The following is a 12,408-nucleotide window of genomic DNA, read 5'->3' on the forward strand; positions in this document are numbered from 1 at the left end:
TGGAAAGAGAGGCACATTATATGAGGACTGTAATTAAAGAAATAAACTGTGCTGTAAAATAAAGTTTTATTTACCTTTTTGATGGTTGTTGATGGCTTATGGAAGGAGAGTCACCTTCTGGTGCTGTTCGGTCGTGTGCTTCCGCTGAAGATCACTCCGCCAGCCGTGGTGGGTATGTATTATGAAAATCGTGCTTATTATAAGGTTTAATTTTAAGAAATTTGATGTTTGTAAGACGAACAGTTTTTAAGATAAGGTGTTTGTAAGTTGAAGTCTCACTGTACATTTTCCCTTGACAGAGAAACTGAAGACATGCTTAATTATCAAATCGTATTATTACATGTATAAAAAGGACACAGTTTATTAATTTTAAAATCAGGCAACTATTTGTTAATTCCTTCAGCTTTTGTTCAAACGTGTGTAAACCAGGTAAGAAATGTATTTAAATTCAGTTTTAAGTAACTACAAACCAAATTGACACATTTGCTTCTGCGGGCCACATAAAATGATGTGGTGGGCCGAATCTGGCCCATGGGCCTTGACTTTGACACATATGTATTTTATAGCGTTAACTGTACACTGAAAAAAGCACCTTTGAGATTGCTTCATTTGCATTTGTTGCACATGATTAAATGTGTGGAACTGATGTAATTTTCCTCTGTTTCTTTCCCACCAAAGCAAGTGTTATTTTCATATAATTTAATTATGTGCAATGAAATATAAAGTCCCTCCCTCCCTCTCTTTCTTTCTTTCTTTCTCTTTCTTTCTTTCTTTCTTATCTTGTGATCGTTCTACTACATTTGGAAAATCACTCCTTGATAGAATTCAGTCTTTCAATATTTCACCGTGTCTTTAGAAATCCCTGTAGGCTACATTTTGTAAAAAAAAGTAGTTACCACAGTTAACGAAATCACAATAAAAGTACAGTACAGTGAGACCTCAACTTACAAACACCTCAACTTCCAAACTTTTTGTCTTACAAACGTCAAATTTATGAAAATTAAACCTTATAATAAGCACTATTTTCATAATACACACCCACCACGGCTGGCGGAGTGATCTTCGGCGGAAGCACACGACCGAACAGCACCAGAGGTTAAGTTACCAACAGTCCTTATGGAAGGTGACTCTCCTTCCATAAGCCATCAACGACCATCAAAAAGGTAAATAAAACCTTTTTTACAGCACAGTTTATTTCTTTAATTACAGTCGTCATGTAATGCGCCTCTCTTTGCAAACAGCAATTCCCTTTCACCTTCGACCTCCAACGCCATTCCATCAACCATAAATGACAATCACAAATGTAAATAAAGTGACTATGATACAATGCAGTGTATTTCTTTCATTACAATACAATAGCACATTTATTATACATAGAATAAGGTATGCTGTGTGTAGTTTTAAGGCTTATTTAGTTGAAAAGTGTATTTTATGGAAACCCGGGAACGGATTATTCCCATTTTAAGGGTTTCCTATGGGATTTTTTTTTTGACATACACACTTTTCGCCTTACACACTCTGTCTGTGAACCAATTAAGTTCGTAAGTTGAGGTCTCACTGTAGAGGGTACATCGCCTCCACTGGACCTTGTCCACTGAGGACTCCATTGGTGACTGTAAACTTTACTCATGCAATTTGTCACGGTTTGCGAGGTGGTGATGTCGGGTTCGGATCCCAAAAAGCAGGCAGGAGGGAGCAGGAGGTTGTTTGACAAATTGTATTAAAATAAAGTCAGCAGGAACAAAATATAAAACATCAAAATGATCTGAATGGAAAAAATACAAAGTAGCAAAAGAAAACCAAGTGTAAAAGTCCGCCAAGGTTCAACAAACACGTACACGATGCATGCTGCAACCAAGCAGCAAACAAACAATGAATCGGCACCGGATGATCGTGCCAGGTGTCCTTTTAAATGTCATTGATTATAACGACCAGCACCTGCGAGGCTGCCGGCAGGGCTGACGTCGCTACCCGCTGGTCGCCAATCTGATCGGGACGACCAGCACCTGTGCAGGTGCAGGCGGGGCCGACAGCACCCCCCGTTGGTCGCCAACCAGATCATGACAGTACCCCCCCTTCAAGGGGCTGCTTCCAGAAGTCCCAACAGTCTCCCAAAAGGTCCACTCGCCAGGGAACGGTCGGTGGAGAGGGCAACCGCTGCCTCTCCAGCATACGACGGGCGGCAGCCTGATGGGAACGGGACTCGGCCTGGGGTGGACGAAGACGCGGCACGGATCGTCGTGGGCGTGAGTGCGATCCCTCTCGCACGTTCACGCGACGGCGCATGGCTCTGCGTTGACGTCGATTGTCAGGCGCAGAATGGCACCCCGTACGGCCGTATGGGACCAGGTCTCGGCCGGACGCCGACGTGGGCGTGAACTGCCCGGCTCCGGGGGAACGAGACGGGTCCAGAGCCGCTCCGGGATCCAGCGGTGAGTGGGGTCTCGGACTGACATTGACGCGGACGTTGCACGGCTCGTCGTGGATGAGACTCAATTCGTCATGCACGACGACAGCGTGGCTGGACGTGGGCGTGCAATGCCAGTCACCCAGTGTCACCCTGGACGGCCACCTGGAAGGAGGTCTCGGCCGGACGTTTACGTGGACGTTGCGGCTCGTCGAGTGACGCAATTCAAACGCGACGAGGCTTGCGCTAACGTGGACGTAGTATTGCCAGGCACAGGGTGGAAATGAGACGGGTCTGATGTACCTGCGGGATCCGATGGTTGGCCGATTCATTCTGTCACGGTTTGCGAGGTGGTGATGGCGGGTTCGGATCCCAAAAAGCAGGCAGGAGGGAGCAGGAGGTTGTTTGACAAATTGTATTAAAATAAAGTCAGCAGTAACAAAATGTAAAACATCAAAATGATCTGAATGGAAAAAATACAAAGTAGCAAAAGAAAACCAAGTGTAAAAGTCCGCCAAGGTTAAACAAACACGTACACAACGCATGCTGCAACCAAGCAGCAAACAAACAATGAATCGGCACCGGATGATCGTGCCAGGTGTCTTTTTAAGTGTCATTGATTATAACGACCAGCACCTGCGAGGCTGCCGGCAGGGCTGACGTCGCTACCCGCTGGTCGCCAACTTGATCGGGACGACCAGCACCTGTGCAGGTGCAGGCGGGGCCGACAGCGCCCCCCGTTGGTCGCCAACCAGATCATGACACAATTATTATTGCTAAGAATTAAAATAATAATAATAATAATAATAATAATAATAATAATAATAATAATAATAATAATAAAAACATTTTCCTGGCACAAAGGGTAGTACCACAAAATTAATTTAAGTGGAAATGTCATCACAAAGAGGGTACAGCAAGTCCTGAAGAATGAATGTCTCTCTGTGTCTTTGTTTTGTCATATTGTCTCTATGCTGTCATATTATTAGTTATTTAGTTTTTTTTTTTTTGTTATTTTGACTTCAAGACGGCGCCGCGAGAGTGGCTGCCTTTCCAGCAGCTCATGTATTTTGTTTTTCTACTTTCATTCCTTTCATCACTTTGCTGCTGTGAAATGTAAATTTCTCCACTGTGAGACTAATAAAGGCATATCCAATCCAATCCAATCCAAAACGTTAGCTTGAGATATATGATGTACAGTGTATTAAGATGTGAATGACAGGTCAATGACCTCTAACTATGACGCGCCCATGTCAGCAGGTTAGATTTTAGCACCACGGTCAGCGACATTGTTGCTAGGTAGCTTCCAGTGTTTGCATTTAGCAAGAGAAAAGAAGAGCCATGATGACACTTCGCACATTCAAACATATTTTTTTTCAAGTAAATTGCAACTTTGATAAGACGCAAGTGTTTCCTCTGAGTTATTGGTCAACTATTAGTTACGATTTGTGCTGTCCGGGGAAATCTAATTTGTGATTTCCAAACTTCAAGTAGTTCACCCCCGTTCGCACCGTAAATGGTTTTCCCCATAGATTCAGTCCAGAGCTGATCGCAAGCCACCGGACTTCAAGACGCAGATACCCCCTGTGCATTTCAACTAGTTTTTTTCTGCACAAGACAAACACTTATGTGTTCTTGACAATAGCCTTTGTACTGTGCGTTTTGTCTGCGCTTTCAATGGGATGCAAACAGGCTAGGAGCTGTGCTACCAGTGACTGGAATTATTAAGGTAACGAGCTACATCGCCCCTCAACCCTTCCTTAAGAATATCATGAAAATAAGCGAATTGTTCAGCCTCATTGTTTTTTTTCCTGCATCACCAGATAGAGGCGCAGCATTTCTTAGCGAAATCTATCGTGGCGTCGCAAAATGAAAATAGCGCTTCATTTTTAGCTTGTCAGCTATGCTGTTCGATAGCAGCACTGCCTGGTTGTTTCTTATAACGAGAGCCCCCAACCGGACCTGCACCAGTCAAAGAGCTTGATGGCTGTAAGAACGCTAACAACTACAATAATCTATTCGTCCGTACCCTGCTTCATTTGTATGACATTGCAATTTGGAAAGACGCAGATTGGCTGAGAACAGAAGATTGTAGTGACAAAACTCAAATAATAAAAACCTTAATCATAACAATACAAGACTTTCACAGGGCATGGCCGGCCCTCAGTAGTTGCTGTGCAAGCACAATGCTCATCACTGTTTTTGTTAGCTTAGCCTTTATCTTGCTTAGCGAGGACCGTTAAAGGACAATCGACACCGTTTTTTTGTTTCCTAACTGACATCAGAAAAACGTTTTATAGCATCTAAAATACCCAAAACACACAGGCTGATATTTTAGTCAAATGCAAAACACCAATAAAAAGGACTCAAAGTGTCCCAAAAACTTCCAAGAAATGAGCTTGGAACTGGGCAGATTCAGAAAGTCCCGCCCCCTTGTTCGTGACGTCAGAATTGGTCAGACACTGCCTTGCTCCAGAATCACAACAACGGTTTCAGAGAGTTCCGATTCATAGAAGATGCTTTCTTGTTACTCATCCAGTTATGAATATGCAGTGTCTGAAACTCATGACAAGAAGTTAGCGGACACCCGGGCAGACAACTCTGAACAGTTGCCTGCCCTGCAAATTGCCAAACGAACGTCCGTTTGGCAATTTGCATACTCGGCACGGCAGCCAATCAAAAGCCTGTTTCGTGCTTCGGACTACACTGTGACTCTAACACATTTGCAAGTGTAATAACATATTTATTCAATTCATATTACTCATTATTTCATTCAATTCATATTACTCAAATTTATTTTCTTTGCAATTTCTTAATCTAACACGTGCAATAAAATGAAATGTATTGATTAATATGTTAAATCCGTTCAATGCTGATGGTTAGGATGGTTAGGAACAAAATAATGGAAATAAAGTTATCTGATCCACAATCAAACTGCTGACAATGTAAATCATTTATTTTAAATACTATTGGTAATTATAATAAGTTACCTTACAAACACACACGCACACACAAACAAACAGAGCTAAGTGTTTCCCCCAGGCTTCTGTTTGTTTCTCTTGTTCGAAACTCACTGCCAAGGTCTAATTTCATGTATGTCGAGCAAAGCATAAAACGAACCCCTCCGGGATGTCCTCATCATTCTTGTAGACTTGTATGACACTGCTGACAGAGGTGACTCCTTCTTTTCAACTATTTCTTTGTCACATTTTCTGTAGAGCTTATTGTGATGCATTTTATTATGGAGCTGCCTTTGAGCGCATAATTTGCCACAACCATATGTATGAACAAGGTTTTTGAACATATTTTAACAGGTTCCGATGAGGCCTCTGTCGTGCAAACACATGTATATGCATGTATTTTCGTAAAGAAAGAAAAAATATACAATACAATACAGTACAATACATATTCATTTATATAGTGTTTTAACTACATCTGAAGCTGTAACAAAGCGCCTAACATTGACAACTATCATATTCAGGAAATAAAGTAGTCATGCAGCAAATGAGTAATAACTTCTGAAATATAAATGTATAGATTACGTGTGTGTGTATAATAGATAGCTAGGTAGATGTATGTAAGTATGTATAGATGGATTGGTGTATAGATGGATTGATGGATAGATGGATAGATTGATAGATGGATAGAAAGATAGATGGATAGATAGATGGATGATGGACGGACGTACGGACGGACGGACACAGACAGACAGACAGACAGACAGACAGATAGGTGTGAAGCAATATACAATGTAAGAAAAGAATCTATTTTAAATTATATATCAAGTAGACAGGATGAACTTAATACAACTAATATACAATGGGATTGTATTTACATCTCGTGCAAAGCAGATATATCTGCATTACAACAGACAAACATTTATTTGTAATGGATTTGTCATGGCCTGTGTGAGAGAGATGCTTATGGCAGCAGAGGGAGATAGCTCTCAACAATAAAACATCTGTGTTGAGGATGAGGATGTGCATGAGCTCAGGATCCATCCAGTACACATTTTTTTCTGATCATTTAGCGTCCTCTGGTGTTTAGATTTAGTTACTGAATCACTTTCAGCTCGTAGTACAGTAGTAGTGGATCTATGTTGCTATTCTTACGACTGACTGTACTGAAATATAGCACCGCCCTCCTTTGCATTGCACGTCAGAATATTAATCTTTCATTTCATTATAACCCTTATATTAGTCTGAAGGAAAAAAAATAAGGTGACCATAACCTTGTCACTTGTTAAAACAGACTGTGCGGGCTCCAACATATTATCCTGTAGCTAAAAGGAGTCAACATTTTATTTAGATGCACAATTTCTCAATCATTTAAATTAATATAATACAATATACTCCAACAAATCACCCAATTATTACATTTTCCAATTTGATGTGTTACATTGTAATAGTTCCTATGTGAATTACATCTGCAAATGAGACTTGCATTGATATAAAACGTGGACGTGCATATCCCTGAGTGAATTCGACCTATTATGCAAATTTTCCAAACTTTGTGATGTTTCAAAGTTTTATAAACTGTTAATAATATTAATAATATGACCGGGACGCGAACCGGCGGCCTCTGCACTGTGAAGCCGGTGTGCTAACCACTCGACTCTCCGGCTGCCCAGATTACATACAATACTACTACTACTACTACTACTACTAATAATAATAATAATAATAATACATTTTATTTTAAGCGCCTTTCAAAACTCTCCAGGACACTTTACAGTCACAGACAAGCATAGATACTAAGATACTATAATAAATAAAATACAATTACAAATAGAATACAATAAATAAAATAAAATCATAAATAGAAACAAGACATAGAGCTACACAGAAAATCCAATTTTAAATAGGTGGGTTTTGAAATGGTATTTGAAGGTGCAGAGAATCGATGTTACAAATGTAGGGAGGAAGTGAGTTCCAGAGTTTGCAAAGTTACGAAAGGAAGGTGAATAATATCAGTGCACTCGGAATAACCTAAACTGAGTACCCAGCCAGTGATGGTGGTACACTGGGACTATCGGGTGGGGGGGCTTTAACCCTATCAAAAATATGTGCATCCGCAGTTCAGACCCTCCAGCATTCAATATAATATTATAAAAAGAAAGAATCAATAAATAGTATTATCCCGTTTGAATTTTTAGGTCTTTGTTATATCACGTGGCAATCACATTATGCCAGTTTCTAAGGGGGTTTATGTGGCACCAAAGGTCCGGTTGTTCTCTTGAGTCAATGTGCCTCCCCAGGATATGTTGGGAGGTGGGAGTGTGTTCTTGTCAACAGCACAGCTTGCATTACTTCATCACACGGACTGTTGTTGTTTCGCCCTATGCTACACTAATTTCAGACTCTTTTTTCCCCGGAATCGATGCCCCACTCGGCCAAAAAGACCACGAGAAAAAAACATAAAACTACTGAGTGATGGAAGAATGCACTTTGATTGTTTCCCTATTTTAATTTGTTCTGTGAGTGTGCGTTAAATCAATGGGGTCAGTGTGTGAGTGTGTGATTTTTAGCTGTGGGACTGTTAGTGTTACTGTGTAGATATGGATTAGAATTACAATACATTATTGGATATGGACAGGAAAACCGTTGAAAATGGACCATTCAATCCGCTAGAGAGCACTGTTGCTCTCTGTATAAACCTCTGGAAAAGGACATTTATTTATGTATTTATTTATTTATCTCATCTCATCTCATTTTCCGTACCGCTTATTCCTCATTAGGGTCGCGGGGTTGCTGGAGCCTATCTCAGCTGTCTTCGGGCACGAGGCGGGGGACACCCTGAATTGGTTGCCAGGCAATCGCAGGGCACACAAAGACATACAACAGTCACTCTCACACTCACACCTAGGGACAATTTGAGTGGTCAATCTGCCTGCCATGCATGTTTTTGGAGTGTGGGAGGAAACCGGAGGACCCGGAGAAAACCCACGCGGGTCCGGGGAGAACATGCAAACTCCACACAGGGAGGCCGGACCGGGACGCGAACCGGCGACCTCTGCACTGTGAAGCCGGTGTGCTAACCACTCGACTACCGGGCCGCCCTTATTTATTTATTTATTTATTTATTTATTTATTTATTTATTTACTTGTTTGTTTGTTTGTTTGTTTGTTTATTTAAGTAGCTCGTCTGTTCTGTGCTATGTAAAACCCGTGAGCTCATCTAGATATAACTTTGATGACAATGCTTTATACTTTCAAATTTGTTCAGAAAAAATGACCGGGCTTGCGAACAATTCAACCATTGCACAGCACAGTCTGTTCATCATTTCATCTGAATCATTTAGGAAAACAAGGGTTCTGACATTTTTCCTTGAAAATCAACGTTGTGAATAATCGCAAACTTGAAATTCCACAGCCCTTGGCAATTTTACTTTGACCAAATGGAAAAAAACATCAAAAGTACAATATTAAATTTAACCACCCCTTCTTAATTGTATAGTTTGTATGCTTTTAGCTTTTGACACAACCCATTTTACACATGATCAATTAACCGCTGTGAAACACAACATCAGAATCATATACAAGCTTATTCCGGTTGACACTTACGGACGGTTTGGAAATGGGATCATTTGGACAGACAGGATGAGCACAAGTCATATTTTCTGAGCCAACGGAATAATTAAGTGAGAGAACATCTCAACAATGGCTGATACCAAGGGAAAAAAAGAATGGCTTGTCAGCCCACTCGCAGGCCATAGCAAAAGAAAAACTGAATTTGGCATGCTGACTGGTGTTAATTCCTCACATTGTTCATTGCCTGAAGTGTCCATTTGACAAACTACTGTGAAAGTGCCATCTGCTTAAATGAGATGACCGCTCAGCCATACAGTGAAATCCAACTGGCACAAGGATGAAGACACAAATTTGCATGAGGGCTTCACCAAATACAATTTAGGCAAATAGTCGTCACTCAGCTTTAGATGGCTTTCTTACCACGGTAATAGAGCTAAAGTAACGTCATTTTCATGAAAACCAAATTAAATATACTGGAATTAAAGACTTCATATGAACATATCCAGAGATAAACTGGGTTGAATTGCTAAATCTATAAAGCCATGAAATGGACTGTATAAAGGTTTACATCAGGGGTGTCAAAGTCATTTTTTTGCCGCAGGCCACATTGTAGTTATGGTTTCCTCTCGAGGGCCATTATGAATTTGGGGAACCCATTAGAATGTTTAAATCCCTTCAAATATTACATATAGAGCACACAGCAAATTAATGAATAACTCGTTTTCAAATCTGAAGTCAAGAATAATGACTTTTATTGTGGTTGACATCCAAAAATATGAAATTTTGGCTCAGATTTTAGCAATCATCTGTTACGACGCTCGAGTGCAAGGAGGCAGAACTCGAGCGACGGAATCTTGGCGATAGGGAAGGACCCGAAATACACGGCGTGACAGGCTTGGATGGATCAAGAGTCTTTACTGGAACATGCATCAAATAATAACAAACAGGGAAGAGTGGAGGAAGATAACTAAATGACAGCAGACCTGGCAACACGGAAGTGGAAACGGCAATGACCAAAAATACTCCGACGGAGACGGTAGTGAGCGACAGACAGATATAGGCAGAAGGCACAATCAGTGAATGACAATCAGCTGTGGGAACCCAGGTGAATGATGATTGGAGGGGCCGTCTCCCAAGATTGGCGGAGGAGGTGACAGGAGGGGCGGGGCGCGCCCCGGATGGCAACGAGATGTGACAGTGCCCCCCCCTCAAGGGACGCCTCTCGGCGGCCCACCAGGTTTGGATGGGTGAGCCGCATGGAACGCCCGGGTGAGGGATGGGTCGAGGATCCAGGAACGTGGGACCCATTGACGTTCCTCAGGTCCATAGCCCTCCCAGTCGACCAGGTACTGCACTCCTCTGCCCCTGCGCCTGGAGTCCAGTATCTCCCGCACGGTGTAGACTGGTCCGTCGTCCAATATCCGGGGGGAGGTGGGGAGGCGGGCGTGGGGGCTAAGGGGCTTGTCTCCACTGGCTTGAGGAGGGAAACATGAAAAACGGGGTGGATCCGCATGGTGGGTGGGAGCCGGAGCCTCACCGAGACCGGGCTGAGGATGGCCTCGATGGGGAAGGGACCCTTGAAGCGTGGGCCCAGCTTGGCCGAGGACCCTGCCAGCCGAAGGTCCTTCGTGGATAGCCAGACCTCCTGCCCGACCTGGTAGCTGGGTGCTTGCCGCCGATGGCGGTCTGCCACCCGCCGGTTCCGGGATGTGGTGCGTGACAGGGCGTCCCTGGTCTCCTTCCAGACTCTGTGGGCCCGTCTGAGGTGATGATCGATAGACGGGACCTCCACCTGGCCTTCCTGTGTGGGAAACAAGGGTGGCTGATAGCCACAGGCGGACATGAATGGGGACCGACCTGTGGCTGCGGAGACCAGGGAGTTGTGGGCGTACTCCACCCAGGGTAGGTGCAGGGCCCACGACGCCGGGTTGTGGAGGCACACGCACCGGAGGGCCGCCTCCAGGTCCTGGTTCTTCCTCTCCGTCTGTCCGTTGGTCTGGGGGTGGTAACCAGACGACAGGCTCGCCGATGCCCCTAGGGACCGACAGAAACGCTTCCATACCTTGGACACGAACTGCGGTCCCCGGTCCGACACGATGTTCGTCGGAATCCCGTGGAGACGGACGACATGGTTAACCAGGAGTTGAGCCGTCTCGGTGGCGGACGGCAACCTGGTTAACGGAATGAAGTGGGCCGACTTGGAGAATCGGTCCACTACGGTGAGGACGACCGTCTTGCCACGGGAGGGGGGAAGGCCTGTCACGAAGTCGACGGAGATGTGGGACCAGGGTCTGGACGGAACCGGTAGGGGCTGGAGGAGTCCGGCCGGGGGCTGGTGGGAGGCCTTTCCACGGGCGCAGGTCGGGCAGGCCTTCACGAAGAGGGTGATGTCCCTCCTAAACCCCGGCCACCAGAACCGTTGGGCGATGAGTTGGATCGTCCTGTTGACCCCCGGGTGGCAGGCTATCTTAGATGTGTGCCCCCAGATAAGCACCTCAGTGCGTAGAGGGGGGGGGGGGGGGACGAACAGGCGATCCTTGGGACAGCCCCTGGGGATGGTGGTAGTTCCCTGGGCTTGCTGGACTTTTCTCTCAACCTCCCACCTCAGGGCGCCCAGGATGCGCTGGGCCGGCAGGATGTTGGCGGTGGTCTCCTCCCTTTCTGCCGGCTCATGGATACGGGATAGGGCGTCGGGCTTGGTGTTCTGTGACCCTGGGCAGTAGGTGAGAGAAAAGTCAAAACGGGTGAGGAAGAGTGACCATCGGGCCTGCCGTGAGTTAAGTCTCTTGGCCGACCGGATGGCCGCCAGGTTTTTGTGATCCGTGTTGACGGTGAAGGGGTGTTTAGCTCCCTCAAGCCAGTGTCTCCATTCCTGCAGGGCCAGGACGACCGCCAGCAGTTCCCGATTGCCGACGTCATAATTGGCTTCGGCGGGGCTGAGCCGGCGGGAGAAGAAGGCGCATGGGCGTAGCTTCTGGTCGGTGGGAGAGCGCTGGGAAAGGACGGCCCCTACTCCGGACTCGGATGCGTCAACCTCGACCGTGAACGGGAGCTCCGGGTCGGGATGACGCAGAACAGGGGGGTTGGTGAAGGCAAGACGGAGGCGGTTGAAAGCCCCCTCAGCATCGGGAGTCCACCTGAAAGGGAGCTTGGTGGACGTGAGGTTAGTGAGGGGGAGTGCCTTCTGACTATACCCGCGAATGAAGCGGCGGTAGAAGTTGGCAAACCCCAAAAACCGCTGAAGCTGCTTGCGCGTCTTTGGGATCGGCCATTCCACCACCGCTTTGGTTTTGGCGGGGTCGGCCCTGAGCTGCCCCTGCTCCACAACAAACCCCAGGAACGACAGAGAGCGGACATGGAAGTCACACTTCTCTGCCTTCACATAGAGCCGGTTTTGCAGGAGCCGCGCCAGGACCCGTCGGACGTGTTGCCGGTGTTCTTCTGCAGAGCGAGAAAAAATAAGAATGTCAT

At 45.2% G+C, this 12,408-nt stretch overlaps 1 protein-coding gene across 8 annotated transcripts in view; it reads left to right on the top strand.

The window, feature by feature from the left end:
* Positions 1 to 3,911: 3,911 nt before the first annotated feature.
* Positions 3,912 to 12,408, top strand: part of ttll7 (tubulin tyrosine ligase-like family, member 7) — a 91,153-nt gene continuing 82,656 nt past the window's right edge. For 6 of the 8 annotated variants that reach the window (XM_089000765.1, XM_089000762.1, XM_089000767.1 and 3 more), the window contains exon 1: positions 3,912 to 4,136. The gene's annotated coding sequence lies outside the window, so the exon portion shown is untranslated. The remainder of the gene's footprint in view (positions 4,137 to 12,408) is intronic. The other 2 variants (XR_016115543.1, XM_089000763.1) reach the window with 1 other exon arrangement.

Source organism: Hippocampus bargibanti, linkage group LG07, assembly GCF_051943395.1.
Source record: "Hippocampus bargibanti isolate YZ-2025 linkage group LG07, ASM5194339v1, whole genome shotgun sequence".
Taxonomy (NCBI): Eukaryota; Metazoa; Chordata; class Actinopteri; order Syngnathiformes; family Syngnathidae; genus Hippocampus; species Hippocampus bargibanti.